The sequence below is a fragment of the Chinchilla lanigera genome, unplaced genomic scaffold (genome assembly GCF_000276665.1).
Source record: "Chinchilla lanigera isolate Chin_1 unplaced genomic scaffold, ChiLan1.0 scaffold00091, whole genome shotgun sequence".
Classification (NCBI taxonomy): domain Eukaryota; kingdom Metazoa; phylum Chordata; class Mammalia; order Rodentia; family Chinchillidae; genus Chinchilla; species Chinchilla lanigera.
In genome coordinates, this window is record NW_004955492.1 from 2,062,685 (window position 1) to 2,089,765 (window position 27,081).

The window sequence follows — 27,081 nt, forward strand, 5'->3', positions numbered from 1 at the left end:
ACCTGATTTTAGCTTTATGTAAAGTTTGTACTGGCAAATAATATTATGATTTCACTGAAAGATAATAAGGTTGGATACCTAACAAATATGAGCTGCTCTGGTTTATCCACTTCTAAATAATCTCCCACGATCAAGCCACTGTCCAGACCATAACATTAGGCTCCTGTGAGTTAGTCATTTCTTTTTCTCAGCTGTTCACTGCTATCTGAGCAACCTCACCCAGGTATTTTAATGAAGGGTAAGAGAGCAAGAAGTGATGTTTTAAAAATTGCAAGAAGTGGAGGTAGGAACTGGAAAATAGCTAGTATTCTCTTCTCAAAATGTAATATGGGCCATCCCTGCAGGTAGCAGATAATATGCTAGGAAGTCCACAAAGCCAGAGAAGGAAAGAGGAATCTTTTGAAGCACTTCTGATTTTCAAAACGATCCAATAACATCCTATTTTCCATCTGTAAAACTCAGTCAATAAACAATTATTTTTTGTGTATATAACAAATGGTTGCAAAAACTGTATTTTTACAATTTAGCAAAATCTAGTGCTTTTAATGTTATTTTAACTTCTAATAGAGCAAGGTGACTGCTGAGTAAAGATGTATGTGTGAAGAAGTATCACAGAGTGGCATTTCTCTAATAGCAAGCTAGAAAGTTCTGTGTGTGTGTGTGTGTGTGTGTGTGTATCAAACTATAAGCATTTTTACCTTTAAAAATTTTAGAAAGGAAAGGTCGTTTTTTAATGACTCTCTATAGCTTTAATCCTGGCTTTAATCATTAGAATCCTTATTTAAGTTGACAACATCATGGAGATAATTAATAATATTACCAAATATTGGAAGAGAGCAAATATGGAGGGTTTTCTTACCATATTCTAGCCTTGTGAAGAAATAAATCCACATCAAAATTAGGGTTTAAGAAAAGATTTAGCTAATGTTAATAATATCAATAATACCTGAAATAAGATGTTTTTAAGTTAAACTTACCAATGTACTATAATTAGCAGATCAATACTCATTGAATTTACTATTGTTTGAGTCAATAGGGGAACATAGATTGAAAAATTCATTTAATTTATATTTTAAAAAGAAAAAATTACCGCAATAGATAAAGTACAATAAATTCAACATACGTTTCTGATAAAATCTAAGTAAAATTTTTATAGTTGTGAATTTATTTAGTCTGACAACAACTATCTTCAAAAACTTACAGGAAATACACTTAATATATTAAGTGAATGGTGAAATGTTGAAACATTTCCTTTAATATCAGAAACAGGATTTTGATGGTGAAATGTTGAAACATTCCCTTTAATATCAGAAACAGGAAAAAGATGTGCCCTATTATCATTTCTTTTCAGTATTTTAATATAATCCAGTCAGTACTAAAGACAAGAAAAGTAATAAAAAGTATGATAATTGGAAAGCAAGAAGAGAGATGATGGCTGATAATATGATTGGGTACACAGAACATCTCAAATTGAATTTTAATATACCAGAGCTTACTGGTAGAAAGTGCAATTATATATAAAATTTATAATTTGCAAATCCAAAAATCGACATGAAATGACCTGGGAGTAAAGCTATTAAAATCTTTGTAAAAGTTTATTGAAAAGGCTTTAAGAACCTATATTTTTAAATATATTAGGAATTTGTTTTCTAGATGCCAATTTTCATACAATATTCTATAAATTTAAAGTATTTCAAGAAAGCATTAGTTCTTGACCTGGTAATTTTATAAAATATATGAAAATATAGGGAGTCAAGGTAGCCAAGACAGATGTAGCAAATGAAATGAAGAAGTTTTTAAAATAAGATATCAAGATAAATAATCCTAGGTCACTTAGAATATTAATTACTATAACAATGATAGGTAAATTATACATACAACAAATTGCAGATGTCAGTTATGTCACATTCTTGTATATAAAGCCTACAATGGTTAGAACTGACATTGTAAATAAATGAAAGTCTTCTCAAGGAAAGTTTGAGAATAAGAGGCTATTAGGAAAAAATAATAACACGAGATACCTTATCATAGTTAACATAAAGTCAATTCCCAGTGAATTAAAGATACAAACAAGGGATAAAACTGTGAGACTTTGTCACAACACATGTACATTAAAAGCTTTTTTTTTTTTTGCTACTTTCTTCATATCCTTAAGATCTCCCCCAGATCTTACCTGAGTATTCCAGGGATTAATAGTTACATCTTTTCCCTATCTTCATGCACCCTCTTCGTTGTTTCACCTAATGTCAGCAACTTAAGTAATATTTCTATCCTCACAATGCCCAAACACGTACCTGTAATCCTGAAGTCTCCCAGGAACTGTAGATTGGTTATTGTCCTCTTCGTTCATGGGTAATGGCCAACTCAGAGTGATACATAAACAGCAGAACTCTGGATCCCTCCATCTCCACCCCTGGTTCCAGACATGCTTAGTAGTGGCGACTTCATCATTTAACTTCCTCAGATCAGTTATCTGTTGTCTTCTTTGACTCCTCATCCTCACCTCCTACATCTAGTTGCATGTGTACGGTGAACACCACTGGATGTACTTTGGTCCTCTGGGCAGAAGGTCCATGTTTAATCTCAATCAAATGATAACCATTAATGGGCCAGGTGGTGGCCAAAACTAGTGGACTTGTCTGCTTGCCACTCCACAGAACCCTCAATACGGCATCCCATACCTCTGTAGTCTTAAGCTCCATGTAGACAAAGTTCAACATCCAAGGAGTTTTATTTATTTATTTTTTTGTCTTTTTTTGAGACAGGGTCTCACTTTTTTTGAGACAGGGTCTCACCAGTTCAGGCTGGCCTTGAGCTCACTTTGTAGCTCAGGCTGGCTCGAACTCACAACGATCCTCCTGCTTCAGCCTCCCAAGTGCTGGGATTACAGGCATGTGCCACTACACCCTGCTCAAAGGAATTTTAGTCATTCGTGTAATGTCATGAAATATTTTTATGTATTTCTGGAATTTTGCTAGTAAATGTGTTGCCATCACATCAAATTTAATTATAGCAATAGTCTATTTGGGAAGTATTATATGCAAAAGAAAATAAAAATAAAATTCGGTATGGTAAGTAAATTCTAACAGTTTTGGCTGATAAAATACATATTAAATATAAATAGGTTAATTACACAATCTTGCAAAACATGTATAAACCAATCAAAACAATCAGCAAGAAGCTTAGCTAATTCATTCAGTAATGGCTTTTCCTAGAGTAAAAACATATTAAAAAATGGATCCATGAATTGTTTTGTTCCTCTTTAACAAATAAACAATCCTTTCCATTGTTTGATTTGATTAAAAGGAAACCATAGTTTATTATTACAATAAAAAGTCACACCTTGCACTTTTCATGATTATTGCTACACCTTCCCTCCTAGACAAGTAGTGAAAACCCAGTGGAGTCACATTTTCTAGGAGGGAAAGTCATAGTTGGGGCTTTCCATAGCAGGAGAATTGCTATTTAATAGAAATACAGTCTATTAGAACACACAAGCCAGTTGTGGTACACACATCTCTAATACCAGCAGTCTGGGAAGCTAAGCAACTTAAAGACTAACAAGACCCTACCCCCTCAAAAGTAAAACAGAAAAGGGGACTGGAACTGTACCTCAGTATAAAGGCTGTGGGTTCATCCCTAGCATTGCAAACAAAAACATAAAATCACTTGCTAATACTAAGGAGAATGATCCATGCCCTTGCCAGCTATCCCATCACCTCTGGGAAGTATGCCAGTGAATATCCTGGCTCTCCTGAACCTGGGCTTGGTGTTCAAACATGGAGTGAGCAATAGCAGGACAATGAATGTAAAGTTGAAGAACATTTGCATGGCCTTTGTAAACATGGCTCTCCCCAACGTGCTGGCCACACTTCTTGCTATGCTAACTGTTCTGTCCTGCAAAGCACCCTTCTCCGCCTCCGAGCCCATAAGCATGTCGTATGTTGTTCCCTCTTCTTGAAACATATTTCCTTTGCCTCCTGTCTCTCCTAACTTTTCATTTTCAGGCAATAAAACCTAGCATATAACTGGGAATCACGTTCTGCCAAAGTCCTAGTCACAGGACATGCGCACACACACACCACACACACACATACACACACACAATCACAATTGAAAGGCTGCTTTTTGGAACAGTCCCATCACCTGCCTACTTTAGGAGGAGGCCTGCCTACTTTAGCACTAAGTCAGCTCCACCAGCCTCCACCAAGAGGCTACGTTTCTTGTAACAAAAAGTGTGTTAGTTTCAGTGCTTTCCTCCATGTAAAAGCTGCAATCTGTCACAGTGCCTCTCTGTGCCATAGCTAAAGCAAGCACGGGGAGGGTTCCACCTCACCACACCTGGGGTCCATTCCTGAATGCATCACATACATTCTGGGATCTATAAACACTATCAGAAACTGGAATTCTCAGAACTATGATGACAACCTAGAGACTGGCAACTATGATACAACTAGATTCTGGAAAATTAAAAGATATACCTCTTTATTGCATCATCAGGATATCAAATAAACTAAAGGAAAAATCTCTAAATATCACTGCTACAGTTTGGATGGTAAATGTCCCCCATGGCCTATGTGTTAAAAGCTTGTTCCCCAGAGAGGCACTACTGGGAGGTTGTGAGAGTTTAGGAGATAGACCTGTTGGAAGTCTTTAGACCCCTTCATGGTGTCCCCTTGAAAGAGACTGGGACCCCAGTTCTGACCTCTTTGCCTCTTACACTTCCCAGTGAGCTTCTTGACTATCCCACTGTGGACTTCTGTGATGATCTCCCTCACCGCCAGAGACAAAGCAACAGGGCCAATTGACCATGCAATGGAGCCTCCAAACTCTGAGGTAAAATAAAATTTTTCTCTTTGTAAGGTGATTGTCTTAGGTTTTATAGTGATAGAAAGATGACTGACGTAGTCTCTTATTACACACACACACACACACACACACACACACACTCCTCAAAGAGTAAATAAACAAGAACAGTACAGGGAAAGAAGTAGTGCGTACCCTCTCTCTTTCCTTATTAGTCCATGATTGAATTCACTGTGTATTACATGATTCTTACTCTCATTACTGACAATCAGTCTTTGGCTTTGGGGGCCCTTTCAGCTCTACCAGGGCATTCCATATCAGAAATATCTGCTGTTTGCTTTATCTCCTCTTTTGTTCTACCTTGTTACACTCAGTGGTATTATTCTGTTGTTACTGTCTCCAGTTAGATACTTGCTCATCAATTATCAAACTCTCCTATAAAATGGCAAATTAGACTGTTAGTTTAAAATGTTTGTGTGCACTCCTGCCTCATAAAGATAGACAAAATCATCCCTCACTGCTAGATCTGAAATGCAGTTCTGTGCCTTACTTTGCTTGGAGTCACGTTAGCTGATGTGATGATGTATTTGCTCAGACTGACTAACTCTCATCCACTTTCAAACTGTGCATGAGATACATTTCTCATGGGTAACCGTAATCCCTTTAGATCTGAGAACAAATGCTCACAAAAGCAATTGCCCTAATCTGAGCCGACCTGCAAACCAGCAACAAGTATCATTAGAGCTCCCAAGGTAACCTGCAGCCCCACGACCAGAAGATTAAGCACACATCATTTAGTGCAACTTTGACCCAGGGGTTTTTGTTATAGATAAGCTCTGACTGAGGTACTTGTTTTCCAAAATACTGATTAAAGTGTATAAATTTCTTTGGATTGTTCTGCTCACAATATTCAAAATGCTTTATTATTCTTAATTGATAATCAGCACATAGATCAGTCTTAACACCATGTGGGATGAAGAGATCATCCAAGTGGATAGAAAAAAGAAAGAAAAAAGGACAGAACAGGGGCTGGGGATTTAGCTCAGCGGCACAGCGCCTGCCTGGCAAGCGCAAGGTTGTGAGTTCGGTTCCCGGTACCGGAAAAAAAAAAAAAAAAAGGATAGAACAATATGGGAAACAAATTGAGGTTTGGGACTTGTATGAACATACGGTAAGCACTGTATGATTAAAGAGGAAATGAACATACATTGTTGAAATGATCACGTTAGCAAATCTTCTGCTTTAATGCATGGCTGGGAAAATATTTAAATCATTACTGTTACTTTTGATTAATGACCCTTGACAGCTGTAAACACTGTATTGCTCACAGTTCCCACTGCTGGAACAAATGCCTACACTTTGGGAGAGGGATTTATTTTGCCTCACAGTTTCAAAGGTCTCAGTCCATAGTGACAGAGTAGCCTTAGTACATAAGGAAACATCAGCTTTATTACAAAGAAACCCATTCAGCTCATAGTATCCAGGAAGTAGAGAACAGGAGGAGAGCACCAGGGAGAGAAAGGGGTCAAGGACCAGTCACATGGAGTGGTAAAAATGCAGTAAATGTTTAAATTAAAAAGAAACTTACACCATTGTAGTAAAAGACATATTCTATGAACACTGAGGTAACTGTGTTTGAAATCAGAGGAGTATTTTGAGTATTCTGAGGGGAATTCATGGCAATATCTTTTACTGTAATAAAAATTTTAATTTAAACATTCACTGTATATTTTTATCAACCCTCCAAGTAGACCCTACCTCCCTATAGCCCACCTAGCTATGAAGTACCATTGTGAGGACCTGCCCACCACCCAATCACCTCTCCAGGAGACACTTAGGTCAGTGAAAGTGGCAAACCTCAGTGGAGATGTATACCATGCCTAGCTATGGCTACATGAAATGAATGACAACTGTATACCCCTCACCTACAACTCTATACATTCCTGAGGCAACCACTCCCACCAAGAGCAGGAGAGTTTCTCAGCTGGTTCTGCTAGTGGGAGCCTCTTTTCCCAATTAAATAAGAGTTCAAGTTCAAGAAAACTCAACATAAAAATTGTTTTGATGGAACTTCCTTTTTTGGATAACTTAAGGTGGAAAATATATATTTTTAACAAGTTACTGAAGTAATTCAGTGTTTTTTCATATCAAATGAGGTCACCTGATATGTAAAGCTTTTTACAGAGACATTAACTAGGGTCATGCAGCCATTTGTTCAAATGCATCCAACAATTCACACGAAAGTGGAAAGATACTGAGCCATAGTGAGAAAAACTGATGGTAAATTCTCATTTCTTCTAGCTATTTGCTTTATTATTGGGAAAAGTCATATATATATTCCCCTCCCTTTGGTTAACTCCAAAATAAGAGAAAGTGTATCCAAACTTCACATCATATTATCTTGAATCAACATCCCATATTCCTCCTCCTTTTCTTCTTCTTCTTCTTTTTCTTTAGACAGAATCTCACTTGGTAGGTCAGGCCAGCCTTGAACTCATGGTGATCCTCTTCCTTCAACCTCTTGAGTGCTGGAATTACAGGCATATGCCACCATGCCTGGCCTCCATATTCTTCCTAAACATAAAATTAATTCAATAATCATTCTAATATTGACTTAATTTGTACTGCTTTTCAATGATGCTCCCCTTTTTAAGATTAAAAAACTAAAGATATATAATCAACTTCATGTAAAATCTGTGCCATAAGAAATGGAAATGTGTATGATCACAAAATGTAACCACGGGATTCATTAGCATTAGAATAAATGTTACAGTGAGAGCTGTCTGAGCTACAGTTTTACATTTAATTAAACAGGATGAATTGTTCTCAATACTATCATCTAATTTAACGCTTCATTATGATTATAAAATACAAACCTCACTGGTGGGCTTCTCCAACTTCCCATATGGCAAAATGAAGCTTTCTTTTTTGCACTACCTACTCACCACCTCTGCCCTCCTTCTGTCCCATGAGGAAAATACCTGGTTGGAAGGAAAAATCAGAGTAATGAAGACTATCACATTGAAAGCCCATCAGGTTTACATGGTGTGGACACCCCCAAAGGAGCATAGGTGAACTTGCCCTTGAGCTCTGCTTCTCGGAGTCACAGCAACCCATCATGGACGGTGTTGCCCATCTGCACTGTCTACACTGCTCAGTACTCTAAACCAATTGCCAATATTGCACAGACAGCAAGGTAGGTCGTGATACCCAGGACTCCACAGCGCAGCAACCAACTTTGGAACTCATCACTGACTTAGCTGCCATTGCAACAAGGTTCCACTGGATGTGATTATTTTCTATGTATTTTGGATGATGGCTTATCTGCCTATAGCACTGAAATTAAATGAGGCAGCATTCAGCAGTTGGAAAATATCTGCTTTGATATTTCCACTGAATTTTAATTTAAAGTTAAATGAAATTTCTTGGAGCATTGAAGAATTTTTAAATGATTCTTTGCTCTTTTGTCACAGTACAGAATTCCCTTAAGTATCTGTACATGATATTTGATGCAAATTATGATTATTTCCATATCCTCAGTCACCCCTAGAATATAATGTGTAGATAATTGGTGGGAAAAACAACTTGATAGATTGCCAAACAGTAAAAGATACATTGGTAAGTAGTTTATACATTGCAGAAATGGGAAAAACTTAAGTAAAAACTCCAGCTGCTGTCTGTAAACATCACCAACTTGGCTGTAACAGATAATGGTTAAAAAATCAGTGCCAAATGCATAAAACTCTGGGCACCTTATGCTATGCATCCTTTTAGAGGAAAATTGTCTAAAATTGTTCTATTAAAGCACACAGCTGCTTTCTGTTTTACTGTATAATAATGTGACCCATCTGTCAAAACTGGCATCGGTCCCAACTTGGTTGAGGAAGTGTAACTTCTTGAACCTCGAAAATACCATTTCTTCACCCAGGAAAATCAGCACCCTCAGGCTATTTGTGCTCCGAAGCAGAGCAATGGGAATCAGGAATAAGAGTTCTTTGCTTCTTCTTCCACAAACTGCCCAGAGTCGTTTCCTGTAGGTGAAAATTGAACTGAGATATGGTAAAAATACAGACAAAACAAAACAAAAATAATCCATACTTATAACTGTTAAGTTTTGGAAGTCATTTCATCAGATGTGCTGAAGTACTGCCTGCTTGGTTAAGGAACTGTGGAGTCAGTTTGCAATAGCTCAAAGGTAACTTAGAAATCTTAGATCTGTGAGAGAACTGAGGGTCTTGGGGACAATGACTTTCTGAAAGTTTCTCGTTTAACAGCAGAGGAGAATTTCCGTCCAGAGTTTGCTTATTTCATGAAACTGTCTCCTTATTTCTTTGAAATCCAATGATGTATGGCACAGCCCTCATTCTCTCTCAAAAATACCTCACAAATAGGCTAAGTTTTCTAAAGAATCAAAAACATTTTTGTTTAAATTACAGGAATTATGCTTCTTATTTGTGTTTTGATGAGGGTTGAGAGATGTTATGTTTACATAGACCATTCATACAAGATACACTATTAAGGGTATAGCACTGCAGTGAGAATGAAAATAGTAATTTGTAGGTTTTTTTATTTGCTTCTAGAACTTAGATATTTAGAGCATAGAAAACTATCTGACACATAGAATGTTTTAGCTAATTATTATTCAAGGTATGCATATCTGCTAAGCCATTATAATTTTTTTGGTTGTTTCCAAATAATTTAAAATTTATCTAAGCCTTATCTAACTCTTTCTGTCTTCTAATTTTAAATCACCCACCCCTTCAACTCTCATTTTGTGTTATCTTAATTCACTCAGATCCTACTTACCCTATTCCTAGGATGAAATGAAAGGCCACACTTCCAATGGCCACAGCCTATGGAGAGTGAATCCAGTTAGCAACAAGAGCATAAGCAATAAACAGGTACAGAGATGCACAGAGCAGTACAGTGATACTGCACTGAGCAAGGAAAAAATGCAGGCAATGGAGATGGAAAAGCTGGGCAGTGTAGGCTGGGACGGAGAGAAGACTGCATGATCAGTAGCTGCTCTGAACAGAAGCAGCTCACTGTTCCCACACCTGGCAGGCAGTGTCTGTCAGGGAAATGCAGAAGTGCAGCCATAGTGATATGACCATAAGGATATACTTTTGACATATATTTTTAATGTAAGGTTTTATATACATATATATATGTTTTATTGCATTGCTTGAGTTTCAAAATCTATTACTAAAGTTTAAAGTATCTTTTTTTTAAAGTCATTAAAATTGCAATCATATAAACATTTACACATGCATGTATAAAATAAATATTATATGTAAACAAGTTGTCAAACGCGATTAGAAAGGAGCTTCCAAGCAATCGGGCTGAAACGTGTCCTCACCTCCATGGCTGTGCCGTTTGTCTCCACACAGTTCCAGTGTGGGCAGTAACACAATTTAGCCTGTTTAAAGTAAAATTAAATGGTTGGCAATTAGCATTAATTGTATAACTTAACAGGAAATCTAAAATGCTGACTTTTAAAATTTCAAGTAATTCACATTATGCATATAATCATTGCTATTTTGTTAAGAAAAATTTTCTGTTTACTTCATAAAAATAAGTAGCTATTTACAGCATTCTATGATCTTAGCAGAACAAAAATCCCTCTGGCCATCAGACTATTGCCTTAATTAAATGAAGTCTTCTTTAAGAAGATATGAAAACCAAAATGAGATATTTTATTGAGGAAAAAGAAAATAGAGGATTTGTTTTTATCATTTTCATTCCTTATAACTTATATCCTCTGAGTTCAACACTGACAATTCCAGTCCAAATTCTTGACTAAAAGACTAAGAAAATTTCAAAACCAAGCCATCTTATGCACAGAGGCTACTGAAAAGTGTGTCCCACCCTCTTCTGGAAAAACCAAGCAGTAAATCAGCCAGCACAAGCATTAAAATAAAATAACCTCGTTCATTAGAATTGTGTTCAGAACTGTGCCAAATGTTGTATTTGCCTTTTATCTTTGCCTTTTGACCACAACTCTACTGCAAAAGAAAATTTTAAGCTCTACGTTACAGAGGATACTGAACTCTGAAGAAAGTCTGGCATTTAAAAGCGGATCTGGAGCATGAAGCAGAACAAACATCAAGCCCATGAATCTCCTTAAGGACCCTGTTATGAGAACAAGAATACCCCAGCAAGCAGGATAATGTTCACTCTGGGCTGATGACACAGGCGTGAGACGTGTAAAATGACCTCCCTGCCTTATGTCTGCTTCCAACCCATACATCCTGCCCTGCTACATTCCCATGTGACTTTGGCACTACTCCAGTATGACTCAGTCAAAAAGTGTCATATAACTTAGCACTCAGTCTATCATTAGTTTTCTCAGAATTCAATTATGCAAGAGGTCATCAAAAATTTTTTAAAATTCAGTAAAAATCACATTGCCAAGAAGGTGGCAATGTGAGCATGTCAAAGGCATGCTCAAAGCAAGGGGGAGCATTTTGAAGGGGATTAGTGGCAATATGTATTTTAACTGTAATATATTTTAATTTAAACATTCACTGTATTTGTTAATCACACCTTACTGATCAACAATTTATGAAAATTTCTGTTAAAAGCAATACAAGGTGTCCCCATCCACCTTATGTCCCAGATCTGGGACCATGTAGCATCTGGCTCTTCCCCAAAGTCAAAATAGTCATGAAAAGTAAACACTGTTAATTGATTCAGGACATCCAGGCAGCCAGGATGGCACAAGTAGAAACACTTCAGAGAGTACTTCCAGGACTGCTTCAGAAAATGGCAAGAAGGATGGGATAAGTGTGTTTGAAGCAAGAGAGGTTCTTTTGAGAGAGAGTAATGGGAATGTGGTTTTCAATGTAATTAATGTTAAAAATTTAGATATTCATGCATTTTTTATCACAAATGGTTGTCAGCAGTATCAAACTAGCAATCTCTACCTCACATATGATTGAGGCTATAACTTGGAAAAGACCCTAGCTACAGGGTGTACATACTTAACACAGCCTCATCATCCAGATGAACACATTGGAAACCTCTCATTAATCCTCAAAATTCAATGTGTTCAAAACAATAAACTCCATTTCCCAGATAACAGTCATAGATGATCTCAATAATCTGTAGGTTAGCCCTTTCTCCAGCTCTATCTAGCCGAGACACACACGCTTCCTGGAGAACAAATATTCTCTTCTACTTGCTTACATTCATGCATATGTAAGAAAAACATTTTCAAGGGAAAAATATAAGATGGACCTGGTGACACATGCCTGTAATCCCGGCACTGAAGGAGCCTGAGAGAGAAGGATTTCAACTTTGAGCCCACCTGAGCAACTTCCAGAGATCCTGTCTCAAAAATAAACTGAGCTGGGAATGTAGCTCAGTGCAAAGACCCTGGATTTAATCACCAAGTACATAAAAGTAAAAAACATATTAGCTTACCCATGACTGTTTCCCCGCCCAAGACAATCTTACATGTCACAAATTCAAAATTATCACTCTGAAATAGCACTACTGGGTCAAAAATCATTTGATATTTCTCATCATCTTTTTAAACACATACTATCTGTTAACAAGTAAATGTACTCAGATACCTTGACTTTTGAATGGTTTTTCATTATTGTGAAATCAACACAAAATCAGTTATGTAAAATCATTCCCTGATTCAATTGCTTTATTATTAAATTACCCTTTCTTAATTTCACTTTGTTCAAGAGAGCAGCATAAATTAGTATATCATTATTGTAATTATATTTTACCTCAGAATAAAAGTATGAAACATTAGGGTCAGGATTATAGCTCAGTGGCATAGAACCTGCCTGGCAAGTACAAGGTCCTTGAGCTTGATTCCCGGTACCAAAAAAAAAAAAGAAAAAAAAAAAAAACCATAAAATGGCACCACATCACTTAGGTATTTTGAATGTGAAATGAATTAGTTACAGAGGCATTGACATGGAAAATAGTCTTCCCCCTGTAAATTGTTCTAATTCTAGCACTGTTTGGTTTTAATTTGAATTTAGAATAGGCCCCTTTAGAAAATACAATTGCTATTAGTTCTATAAAAATTTGCTGTTTTAAGCTAATTGAAAAATTAAAATCAATTGGATCAAACCTGAGGAAGTATAATTTTAAAAGTAGACTTTTCTGGGCAAAATAGTAATATTCTATTGCATAAAATAATAAATTTTCAGAAAAGGGTGAATAAATGAAATATTCCAGTTTTGCTGAAAATTTACCTATGTTATAAAAATATTTAAAAACAAGATATTTTCTCTTATTTTTTAACTAATATACTATGGTGCAAATCATTATCAATGCATCTATGTAGAGATGCATAAACTCATGCCATAATATGTACATTAATGTTTAATACCTTGTTTTACTGGGAAAACAAAGCTATTTAACTTTACCTTTTGCTGTCTAGCTTCTTCTGCAATTTGTCCCTATTTTTTTGTATTTTTAATATATACACAAATGTATTAATAATGTATTTGAATTAATTTTCATGTAACTCAATATTGTAACAATTCTGTCAGAGACAAATAACCTAAGCCATCTAGGTGTTTTATTTGCATACATCTTGGGCAATTTATACTTTCCTTTGCAAGGCAAAAATGTATAATTTATGTTATCACAGGATAGATTATATCTAGCTTGAAAGATCTATGCTAAAGCAGGATCACTTAAATCATGAGGCTGAGAGATAAATAAAAGATTTCTGAGCACCTGTTATCCTGGCCAGCAGATATGCGAGTTACCATTTACTGATGCTCAGGAAGATATCAAGGAAAGTCTTTTTTTGTTGTTTTTCAGGTACCGGGAATCAAACTCACAACCTTGCACTTGCCAGGCAGGCCCTGTGCCACAGAGCTAAATCTGCAGCCCCTCAAGGAAAGTCTTTATGGCAAACTATGCCACTGAGTTTCACAGAGCATCCAGCAGGTTGTGTACAAAGAGTAGGTATAGGAGACTGCTGCTTGCTGGGCCACTGAGAAATAAAATTGTGTTCATACATGTTTGCTATTAATCTGTCTGAGCTACAGGAAGAGATCTTACACTCTGACCTACTAACCTGAAAAGGGGTCACTGTTAAGTGTGCTCAAGTTTTTATAGAGGCTACACATACACACCTACAACTTTTACAACCAGGAGAGAATTTTTGCTTATAGAAATTTAAAAAATAGCTTCAGTGAAGCAAATTAAGGATTCAGAACAGAATCCTTAGCAATGAATGCTATGCCAAAGATGAGTTCAGCACAATTTCCAGTTTATTAATCCATAGCTACATTTTCCAACTCAGACTTGCTGGAAGCAGAGAATGGTGCAAACAGGCAGCAATCATCTGACCTCTAACTGTGGAGCAGAGATTCATTTCATTGTCAAATCAGGATGGATGCTCCCACACATATCCTCAGTGAGGAGTGTGCAGTGCTTCTGCCCTCTATGTCACTCTGCTCTCATGGCCTGCATTTCTCTTGTGACTCCTTCTGCATGTAGGGTACCGGCATCAAGCATCAGAATCTTCCTTTGCTGGGCAAAGTTGGCCTGGGGGAGGTTAGGTATTATGGGGTTGATCCAGGCCCTCTCACATATTTCATAATTCTCTCAGGGGTAAGACCAAGACCTTTTCTGGGTGGCCCATATTTATTTGGTTATCAGAAAAAAAGAGGGGTGTACTTCAAGATGGGCAGAACCTCTCAAGGACTTCTCTAAGTAAAGTAGTAAATCAATCCACTGAATAATGAGATGCCTGAGGCCATAGTCTTTACCTAGTTGACATCTGACCCGGGTGTCCTTGGCTGTGATCTTGTTTTGTCCTTTGAGGCTTTCTGACTTCATGCACCACTACAGGTTCTAGTAGGGATTAGTGACTCACAGAGGTTCACTTACTATGAGTCTGCCATTTCCAGATAAGGAGCCTAGGCGTTGGACAGATTCACAAGTGAACACAGAAAGCCAATTGGTTAATAATAAATCCTGCTCAGAGCCACTTTGCAGTGGTCTCCGACAATGGATGAAAGCAGAGAATGGATTTCTCCCGAGTCCAATTTCTCAGCTACCCCCAGAGAGGAGGACATTTGCACTACATTCCCAGTATGTTTAACTTTCCTGCTAGGGAAAAAAACAAAATTTAAATTTCTAAGTGCTAATGAGCAATTCTTGTCATCTTATGTCTCCAAAGAAATTTTGTTTTCTGACTACAAAGTTTCAGTGCTTTCTCATTGCTTTTGTCTCCCAACCTATTAACTTACACATTCTATAAATCTGCTTTCTATATGTGTGTTACTCAATCTATTCACCACCCTCTTTGCTGTAGCTTCAGTTTCATCATTTTTCAATTGCTTCAGCCCCCACAGAGATCACAAGGGAATTCACATTTTACAATTTCACCTGGCCCAGGACTCCCTTCTCTCCAAACTGCTGTCTGGGGCCAGGAGGGGTGAGTGTATCACATGTTTCTAATCCATATGACCCTGCTCTCCTGGGTCAGGATGAAGATGTAGAGCCAGACTCCCAACCTTTCTTAGGACCTAACCCCTAGCCTCAGGAAATCAGACTTGCAGTAGAATAATTTTATTTATTGTTTACCAGAATATGGACCAGAGCAACTACTGTCTGCTTTGTATGAGTGCAGAAATTCAGTGAAGTCAGTTTTTAAAAAAATACAACTGTAAAGCGCAGAGAGCTAACAGGAGCAGGCCCACAGGCCTGGAGTTGAAGTTGTTAAATTGTGGGGATGTCTGGACAGATGGAATTCCAGCCATGATCCCAGGGACACTCTTGGCCTCTAATTTCCATGATGTCCAATTAAGCCTTCCAGTATATTTTTCATGTGCTTAAGTTAGATTGAAATTGCTTTTCTTTTTTGTTACTTAGAATTTATAGGCCTTTAATCAAGGAAATAGTGACCTATTGGAGAAGCAACTTCTGGAGAAGACATATATGTCAACTAATAAATTATAATTTATATGATAGTTGATGTAAGGAAACATAAATTAGGTATAAAGAAGATTTTCAAACATACAAAAGAAAATAGTATGAAAAGATAATTCTAAAGAAAAAATTAACATTGCTTGAGGTAACAAGCAATAGTTGCAGTAAATTCATGGGTTTTTAACTGAGAGGAGAATGGCATTGAACTTCAGTGCCTATGGACAGAAGCCCTAGGAATCTTTTCTAAGGGTTGCTTACACAGACAAAGCATTACACATACGTTGATGTTTTGTGGTTGAATTGCCTGAGCACAATCTCATACAGTGAGCTGGGTTTCTGAGCCTAGTAGAAATGTATAGAAGGTAGATTTACCAATTAGCACATAATTTAAAAACATACCTTCCTTCCATTTATCTTTTGATCAGTTGATTTCATCATGTAGAGACGATTGTAAGCTCTTTCCACCTTTGATACTTGGAGATTTTATCCTGATTTTACCACTCTTTCCTGTATCCATTTAACTTGGTGCTTGTATGTTACATCATATCTAATCAATTTAAAGGTTGAAATGTTCACATGGAATATTTCCACCTCACTAAGACCTAATATATATTGTGAGCATATCATATGTGCTCAATTAGTGTTTGTTGAACAAATGTATGCAAAATCAAATGAATATATCAGGGCTCAGCCAGTAATAGTCACAGGCCAAATCTCGTCTACAATCTATATTTGTAAGTAAAGATTTATTACTACACAGCCGTAGTCACTGATTTACATATTATGTATCTCTATTTTCTTTAGTGCCACAGTAACAGATTTGAGTAATTACAACAGCCTCCACATGAAACTTCAAGCATGAAATATCTGCTACTTCAGATTTTATAGAAAAATATGATAATTTCCACAGTAAGTTATTGTCTCCATGCAATGATGCTGTATAATTGAAACAGTTTATAGGTTATCATGTAGTCTATATACACAAATAATGATCACACATCAATGGGTTCATAAGTGATGTTAACCAAGGACTTTATTAGATTACAACATAATTAAGGACAAAATTTGATTATTTATTCTAATATGGGGAAATAATTTTTAAAAGCATAGGGTCTTTTATAAGGTCTCACTATTCTGTCCACATTGGCCTTGAACTCTTGAACTCCAGGGATCAAGTGATCATCCTGCCTCAGCTTCCTGTGGTCCTAGTCACTGCCCTTGACCAACTCTATTCTTTACATTACCTTTAATGACTATACTAATAATTAATCTTTTTACACTACTGGTGGTTTTAGTACATCAACTGTGCTTTGTCTAAATATTATTTAACACTATCTGAAGAATTTATTTTTATTAACATTCTGATGAATGTCAAATTTTAGCCTTATAAATAGTATTCAAATTCCAAACTCATAACTATTAACTCATCAACTTAGTTTAGTATGAAGAAATGTCTTCTACCTCTAGATCTTTGTCTCTGCCAGGAATATTTAAAATGCCTACAAAACTTCTCCCTCTATCTGGTTGCTAAAATTATTCATACATTACTGTAAGAATACAGGATTATTGTTTTTAGGTAGCATTTGATAAGACACGTGGGTAGTTCCGTCTCTTGAGGTCTTATTAGTAAAAGTAAGAACACCAATGATGAATTTCAAAGTGCAAAGGGGAAAAAATTAAACTGTTGTTCTCTATGAGGTCTGTACTTCAAGATGAGGTGTGTACTTCAAGTATTTTCTAAGTTATAGAAAATATAGTGTAAAATATTATTGCAAGTGTTGGCAGAAGAATTCCAGACCCTATAATATTTATGGTTCATTTTTGTGTATGTGCATATTTTATCAAGCACATATCATTGAAATATTCTTGGGTAGACTATGGCAAAGGACTTCAAACTGTTCCCTTTGGAGTCTGGGGGTTCCTCCTTGGAGGGTCTGTGTCTTCTGTCACTTGTCACAAGGAAAAACCTGCATGGCAGAGTCTCCACTCTTTCTTTGGCTTCAACTAGTGTTCTGCACTTTCATCACAAACATTGAGACACTTTGTAATTTTATTCATGAAAATATGGTTTGCATCATGAACGTCACTGTCATTTAATATTTTGGGCTAGACTGTTCAAAATGGATACACTAGTTGACTAGACATACACCAAGTCAGAAAATGTCAACCTGATCTCTTCTAAGACCAAGTATATAAAAGCATCCTTGACTCAGCATTTGCAAATAATTGCCTCCATGTAAATAGCCAAGTTGTGTTTTGTAGTAGAGTGTAGATTCCTAGATTCGTATCCAATCTGTAAAGTAAGCTGGTAGACTAATGTGATGCTATTGCTTTCTACTCTAGTCTAGGATAAAAATAAATTATTCCCCCACCACCCTGGTCTCTTCTGAACAATCTGGGAAATAAGGAAGAAAGCCAAAGAAGCTAGACATTTTGAAATATCCTTGGGGAACTGATATCAAAAGAAATTAAGAAATGAAATGTGAGTGTGTTCTGGGAAAACACCATTCAGGCAGCCACAAGGGTTTAGTTCTGTGAACCCAAAAAGAAAGTATCAGAGAGCATGAAGGCAGTGAAAGGCAGGAGAGGGAAACAAGTGACCACAGAATCCACATAGCCTGTGCCCTGCTGTTGGAGCAAAGCAATGGAGGGCTTTTCATCTTTACCAGACACAGGAGTGGTGAGGGCTGGAACAGGAGTGAAAGAGACAGGAACACTTGGAAATACCAGGCCGAATGACCCAGAGGACTAGCTACACAGATACCCACCATTATCAGCGTGGGACATAAGCAACAGAAATGCACTTGGCATCTTCCCTAAGTGGATGCATAATTATCCAAATTAGTTTCTAAGAAAACTGAGCACAAAACCAGGAGAGGTCGAAGAAGCATTGATAAAGGGATAAGGCAAATTGTAATATTAAAATTATACTTTCTATTTTAAAAACTTGCAGCTTCAAAACACAAAAGTTATTCAATCCTCCCCCCTACCCCTGCCAGGAGATATTCTTAACTGCCTTAAAGAAAATCAGCCTGTAATTTGTGTTTTAGATTTGTCCCTTTTATCTATAAATTGCACCCTTTCCTACCAACACCCATCCTGGGAAAGTACAATATTAAGAAGACTGCATAACTTTGATTCAAACACAAGTAAATAGCATCTTAACATAGGCCATCAAATGGGTGAAACCCAGTAATCCGTAACACATCCTAGATCCAGTAAATATACACAGCTGGAGGTCATAGGCACTTCTCTCCCTCTGGAGGGTGCCTGTGCAATTTCTTTGAGTGCGTACTTTTAAAATTCTACCTAATAAATCCCTTTATGTCTATTTTTGCATACCCTGAAAATTGTTTTTCTTTGATAAAAGTCATAAAACCTGCAAACTTCCCCTAGGTTGGGTGAGTCAAGATTCCTCGCCTCTGTTTTGGGGACTATCTTGGACCCTGTCCAAATGTAGAATTCTTAAACACTACCAAGATTACATCTTGAAAGATGCCTCTATAAACAGGAGAAAGATGTTACACTCTAGGCAACAATAGGGCAATCCAGGCAAAACCTTAGAATAAATATTACATCCATGAAAAGAAGTTTCTAAGACTCCATAGAAATTGATGTACATATATCAATTTACTAATACTAGATCTCAATACATGGACAGGTGTGCCAAGCAGAAAAATGAAGGCCATGTTACACCAAGAGGTTAGCTGGGGGAACTTTCCTTGAGCAAAACAATGATATTAAAATATGGGTAGCAAAAGAGAAACTTTAAAAATGGAAGGCTAATTCTCAAATTTAAGCCAAATTCTATCAGATATTATGTAGTTCAAAAGAAATGAATGAATAGAAGAGTTACATATTCAATAAAGGTCAATGAATTCATAAATCTCTATAACTACCTACTAAGTACTATATTTTTAAACTCTATATACCTTGATGCATTACAATAATATCTAATGGAATTAAAGATAAAAAGATAATTCTAGGAACTTCTAGTATCAGAACACATTGAAGAACACAATAAGAATATTAAATGTTGGCAGTAAAAATATTTATCAGAATTTTAAAGTATTTTGATCTTGATCCAAATTCACATTGTCACAAAAATTAAAACTGGATCACAGACAAAATAAAACAAAAAGTTATAAAGGTTTAAAAAGAAAAAAATAGAAAATTTGGAGGGTTATAGGTAGCTAAAGAGTTTTTAAGTTTGATACCAACATGAAGAAGCATCAAGTGAAAAGTTAATAAATTATATCTCATCCAAATTAAACTCTTTTGTTCTGTGGAAAGCCCATGGAGAAAATTGCTTAGCATTTGACTCTTACATAGTTGCCTTACTTATTTTCTGTGGAGAAAATGATAAGCTCCAAATTAAGACTAAATATTTAGAAGTTAATATTTATATAGAAATAAATAGAACATATAAAACACTCAAATAAACTTACAATCCAATGAAAAAAAATGGGCAGAAAAAAACCTGAACTAGTTCTCCAAAGAGGATATTATAGATGATTAATAAACCCACAAAAATATATTCACCATAATTAATCATGCAGAAATATAAATTTAAAATGAGACATCACTGAGCAACTATCAAAATAGTTAAAAATAATTTTTAAAAGTAATTTTATCAGGCCAGAGATATGGCTCAGAGGCACAAGTGCCTGTCTAGTAAGTGCAACATCCTGAGTTTGATTCCTGCTACCAAAAAAAAAAAAAAAAAAAATAGTACCATGTTCTGCTGAAAATGAATCACACATACTGATGGTGAAAATATAACTTGTAAGTCATTATGGAAAACAATTTGGCAATGTTTGATGAAACTAAACACAGCTACAGCATAACTCAGGAACTGAGCTGTTGAACATCTATTTGAGATAAATGAAAGCTATTATAGCAAAAATGACCCTGAAACAATCTGTTAGTTGTTCAGGTAATAGTTCCTGTTACAGTTCCTATTACCACTATCTCCTAAAATTGACTGGTCACTGTGATGCACAGCTGGTCACTGTGATGCACACTATAAAAACCAACCAAAGGCAGCCAGGTACTCTCCATACTTACTTCCAAACCCATAAAAACCTCCCCCCCTTGAGTGTTTGGGGTCTGATATTTTTAAAATGATCCTAATCAATGCCTGCTGATGTAAAATCTTTCTGTGATTTTGGTGTTTCTGCTTGCCATTGCACTGCCTGCACACAAAAGCCTGTACATATATGTCCATATAAGATTTACCTGTAAAAGCCAAAATTCTAGATATAACCTAAATGTTCTTCAGTGGGTGAAAGGATAAATCCATCAATGATCAAGAGAATCCATACATGTATGATGATACAGCTATACCATAAAAAATTACACAGCAATAAAAAGAAAAACACCATTATGCATGAAACAGCTTTGTAGTGAGGGTTATGCTATTTATCATGATTACACCTATAGCCAGAAAGGAAGTATAATGGCAAATAAGTAAGCAGAGATAAACAAAGACTTTCACTTCTTACCAAGTGAACAGGTAACAGTTCAAAAGTATAACAACAGTGAATTCTGTTATGTATGCTTATGTGGGTGCATACATTTATATATATATATAACAATTCTATATAAATATAAATATATATATATATACATACATATATATCCAAAATTAATAACAGCAGTTAAACAAGATGTGGCAGAGAAGAATTAGGAATATTTTATTATTAGTCATTACTTGTAGTATATATGAAACTGCACAATTTTCTTTCAATGTGGTCTTGGATAATTTCTAAATGTGCATTAAAACTCACAGCCAACTGCTGAAAAAGTAAGTAAAATCAATACATGAAGAAAGGAGGTAAATAATGATACAAAATGCTCAGTTAAAACCACAAACCCAGAAAAAAAGATGTGATAGGAAAATAGGAATGAAAAATAAATTTCAAAAACAACAAAATAACAAATATGGTAGATAGTAAGGCAACTATGTAAAAAGTCAAATCTTAAGCAATTTTCATAGTGTTTATAGAATTGTTTATTTCTATTCTGAAAACAACTCCATATAGAATAAGACATGCCAAACATTTGTAACATATACACAAATAAATATATAGTTGGATACTCATTTAAATAGATTAAAATATGATGCAGAGACATTTAGACATGACAGCTGCTTTTTTAAGGTAATAAACTCAATAGATGATCTTTATACAGATGCATACAGACAAATTTGTTGATGAAATTACATGATGTCTGACATTTTGAAAGTAGTTCTTTGGAAAAGAGGATAGAGACTGGGCATGCAAGTAATATATATATGTATATATATCAGTAATTGTTGAGGCTTGGTATTGGATATGCTATTATTCATTTTATTTACTAGTCTTCATTCATTTTTAAAATTTTTTTATTTTAAAAATAAAAGGAGGAAAATATTAACAGACAGACAACCTTTTACAAAATAGCACAAGAACAGTACAAACAATACAGAGTTACAAACAAAGTAGTAGGAAATTAACAATGCTTGTTGCATTACATACTGATATCTTCAAACTGGTTTGTCATGAAAACAAATAGAGACATGCAATATTGATCAATCAAAGACCAGCCATAGAAAGCTTGTGGGCCTCAATTTCAGGAAAGAACCTGAATCCCTGGAAATCTAGGGAGATTTGAAAATGACAAAAAGAAGAAGCAAAATGGAATCTCAGCCAAACACCCCACCCAGAACAAGTCCAGGAAACATCAACATGAAATAACACAGAAGTCACACACCTGAAATCTCTGAAATAACAGTAAATAAAGTAAAAAATGAACTACATCAAGCTATAGAGGAAATCAGATCAGAAATAATTGCTCAGGTAAAATAAGAAATGGCAGCCACAATGAAAGAGTTGCTTGGCATATCAAAAGAAGACATAGATAAAACAATAGAGGAGTGTAGAAGAATGATGGAAACCTTGAATGAATAGTACAAGAAAGAATTAGAATGCATGAAACAGATTCAAGGAGACATTCATTAAATTAAAATTTCCACTGAAAGCTGGAAGAACTGGTTGAATGAAATGGAAGACAGACTCTCAGACCTTGAAGACAGGGTTACAGCTAGTGATCATGAAAGAAAACATCTCTTAAAATAACAAAGGAATAGCAAATAACAATTAAACAGCTGCAAAGTGAGGCAAAGAAAAACTATATAAGACTGATAGGTGTCAAAGAAGGAGCAGGAAGTAAAATGCACGACATGAAAAGAATATCTCCAGCAGTAATAGCAGAAAATTTCCCAAGCATGGGACAAGAATCTTATATACACATAAGTGATGCACATAGAACTCCAGTTAGCTATAAACAAAATAAATCCACACCCAGACACATAATAATCAAGATCACAGAAATTGAGCAAAATTACAGGATATTAAAAGCTATTAGGGAAAAAAAACAGATTACCTATGAAGGAAAGCCCATCAAAATAAGTGCAGACTTCTCAACATGGACCATCAAGTCAAGAAGAGCTTGGAGTGAAGTATTTCAGGTCATGAAAGAAAACAACTTCCAACCCAGATTGCCGTGTCCTGTAAAACTCTCTTTCAAAATTAATGAAGACCCACAGTATGAAGGGGAAGTCCCCAGGGGAGCAGATTGTTAGGGTGATTACACTAAAGTTAAAAATCCCTTAGACATTTGACTATTTCTACTCTTGGAGCTAATCATCATAAACATATATTTGTTTAAAAAAATTAATGGAGAAATAAGATACTTCCATGACAAAGGTCAACTAAAGAAATTCATGAGCATCAAACCAATCCTACAAAGAATACTGAAAGATATTCTGCAAAGAGATAAATATGACCACAATCTCAAGACCAATGATAGAAAAGTAGGTAAGCAATTAAACAGAGGGGGAAGGTACAAAACCAACAGTGGGAAAATAACATGACAAGGATAAGTCAATGCATATCAGTAATAACCATTAATGTAAATGGCCTCAATTCATCAATCAAAAGAAGCAGACTGGCAGAGTGGATCAAGAAATAAAATCCAACAATATGTTGCATACAAGAAACACATTTAACTCAAAAGGAAGTCCATAGACTGAAACTCAAAAGATGGAAAACAGTAATCCATGTGGCAAGAACCCAGAAAAAAAGCAGGAAGAGCAATTCTGTTTGCAGACAAGGTGAACTCCAAACTAACAATGATCAAGAGAGATAAAGAAGGTCACTATATTGTTGATAAGGGAAAACTTCAAGAGGAAGAGACAACAATCATAAATATATATGCACCAAATGTAGGAGCACCAAACTATATAAGGCAAATTTTAAGAGATATGAAAAATCAAATAAGTAATAACACAGTTGTAACAGGGAATATTATGATCCCATTGTCACAAAGAGATAGATCAACTAAACAAAAAAATCAGCAAAGAAATAATAGAATTAAACCAAACATGTGAACAAATGGACTTAGTAGACCTTTACAGACTAATTCACCCAACATTAGAATACAAATTCTTCTCAGCTGCACATGGAACATTCTCTAAAATAGATCACATGCTAGCACATAGAACATGCTTAAGTAAATGCAAAGGAACTGAAATTATCCCATGCATATTATCAGACCATTGTGCAGTGAAACTGGAAATAATTGTTAAAAGAAATCACAAAAGCTCCATAAACACAAGGAAATCAATAACACCTTCCTGAACAACCAATAGATCACAGAAAAAATTAAAGGAGAAATTAAACATTATTTACATTCAAATGCAAATATAAAGGACCAGATCCTGTGGGACACAATGAAAACAGTCCTGAGAGGGAAATTTATGCCAGTGGATTTCCACATCAGGAAAACAATGAACACAAATAAACAACCTTATGTGATACCTCAAAATGTAGAAAAAGAAGAATTTAATTCCAAAGCCCAAGGAAGGGAGGAAAGTATGAAGATCAGAGCAAAATTAATGAAATTGAAACTAAGAAAACAATACAAACAATTGATGAATCAGAGTTTATTTTTTGAAAAAATAAAAAAAATTGATAAACCCCTAGCCACCCTTATCAAAAACGGAAAGAAAACACTCAAATCCATGTAATAAGGAATGAAAAGGGTGATGTCATTACAGCTCCTGTAGAAATTTAGATGATCAACATCTACTTTGAAAATCTTTACTCCCATAGGATAGAAAACACAGAAGAAATGGACAGATTCCTAAATACATTTGAATTAACAAGGCTGAATGAAGAAGATATAAAAATGAACAAGATATAAAAATCTTGAATAATCAAATGTCAGCCAACTTTTGATAAAGCTCAACACTTATTCCTGATAAAAACCTTACAGAAAATTGGCATAGATGGATTTTATCTCAATCTGATAAAAGCCATCTATGACAAACCAAGAGCCAACTTCATACTAAATGTAAAAAAACTAAAAGCTTTCACTTTAAAATCAAGAACATGACAAGGCTGTCCACTGTCACCACTCCTATTCAACAGAGTCCTGGACACACTAGCCCGAGCAGTTAGACAAGAGAGAGAAATAAGGAATAAAGATAGGAAAGGAAGAAGTGAAATTATCTTTATTCACAGATGACATGATACTCTACATAGAAGACTTCAAAAACTCCACGATAAGACTTCTAGAATTAATCAACAAATGCAATAGCATAGATGGACACAAAGTCTACACCCAAAAATCGATAGCATTCCTATACACAAACAACAAACATATTGAGAGAGAAATAAGGGAAACTATACCTTTCAAAATAGCATCCAAAAAATTGAAATGTTTAGGAATCAGTCTAACAAAATAAGTAAAGGATCTATACAGTGAAAACTACAGTACTCTGAAAAAAGAGATCAAAGAGGATTTCAGAAAATGGAAAGATATTCCCTGCTCATGGATAGGAAGAACCAACATTGTGAAAATGGCCATACTCCCTGAATTGTTTACAGATCCAATGCAATTCTGATGAAAATGCCATTCATATACCTCACAGACCTAGAGGAAACATTCCTAAACTTTATATGGAAACAGAAGAGACCCAGAAGAGCAAAAGCAATCCTGGGATACAAAGGCAAGGCAGGAGGTATCACAATCCCTGATATAAAATTATACTACAAAGCAACTGTGATTAAATCAGTATGGTACTGGCAAAAAAACAGACCTGAAGATCAATGAAATGGACTAGAAGATGCAGACACAACCACAAAGACACTCAGTTACCTTATCATTGACAAAGACACCAAATATATTCACTGGAAGAAAGATAGCCTCTTTAATAAATAGTGCTGGTAAAACTGGCTTTCCATATGCCAAAGACTGTAATTAGACCCAAGCCTAGCACCATGCACCAAAATAAAATCAAAATGGCTTGAAGCTCTAAATATTAAAACAGAAACACTAGATCTAGTGGAAGAGAAAGAGGTGGAAGTCTTGAAGACATAGGGTAGGTAGAGTTCATGAACAAAAACCAAACAGCACAAGAAATACTTCAAAAAATCGACAACTGGGATCTCATCTTACTGAAAAGTTTTGCACATCCAAAGAAATCACCAACACAGTAAAAAGAAAGTCTATGAATTGGGAAAAAATTGCAGCCAGCTGTCCCTCAAAGGACTCCTGTCTAGAAAATATAAAGAATTAAAAATTCAAGCCCCAAGAACTCAAAGGCCCAATACAAAAATGGGCATCTGAGATGAGTACACACTTCTCACATGAAGAAATACCAATGGCAAATAAATACATGAAAAATGTTCAACAACACTATTTATTTGAGAAATGCAAATTAAAATAACACTGACATTACATCTCACCCCAGGAAGAATGGTTATCATTAAGAAATCAATCCATAACAAATGCTGGAGGAGCTGTGTACAAAAAGAAACTCTTCTCCACTGTGAGTAGGAGTGTAGACTGGTACAACCACTGTGGAAATCAGTCCAGAGATTCCTCGGTAAACTAGGATTAGAGGTCTCATGCAACCCACCTATTCCCCTCCTGGGTATTTTTTCAGAAGAACTGAAAACATCATACCACAGTGATATATGTTCACCCATGTTTATGGCAGTGCAATTTGTAATAGCTAAATCTTGGAAACAACCCAAATGTTCATGAATTGAGGAATGGATAAAAAAAGGTGTGGTATTTTTATACAATGGAGTATTACTCAGCAATAAAGAAAGATAAACTCGCGGCTTTTATAGGTAAATGGTTGCAACTAGAGAGCATACTCATTAGTGAAATAAATCAGATTCACATGTGTAAACATGAGATTTCTTTCCTACTTTAAGAACCTGAAGGAGTAAATAAAATTTGAAAGGTGTGATATATATTATGAAAGGGATAAGAAACTCCTCAAATAGGAAGGAGCGACCTGGA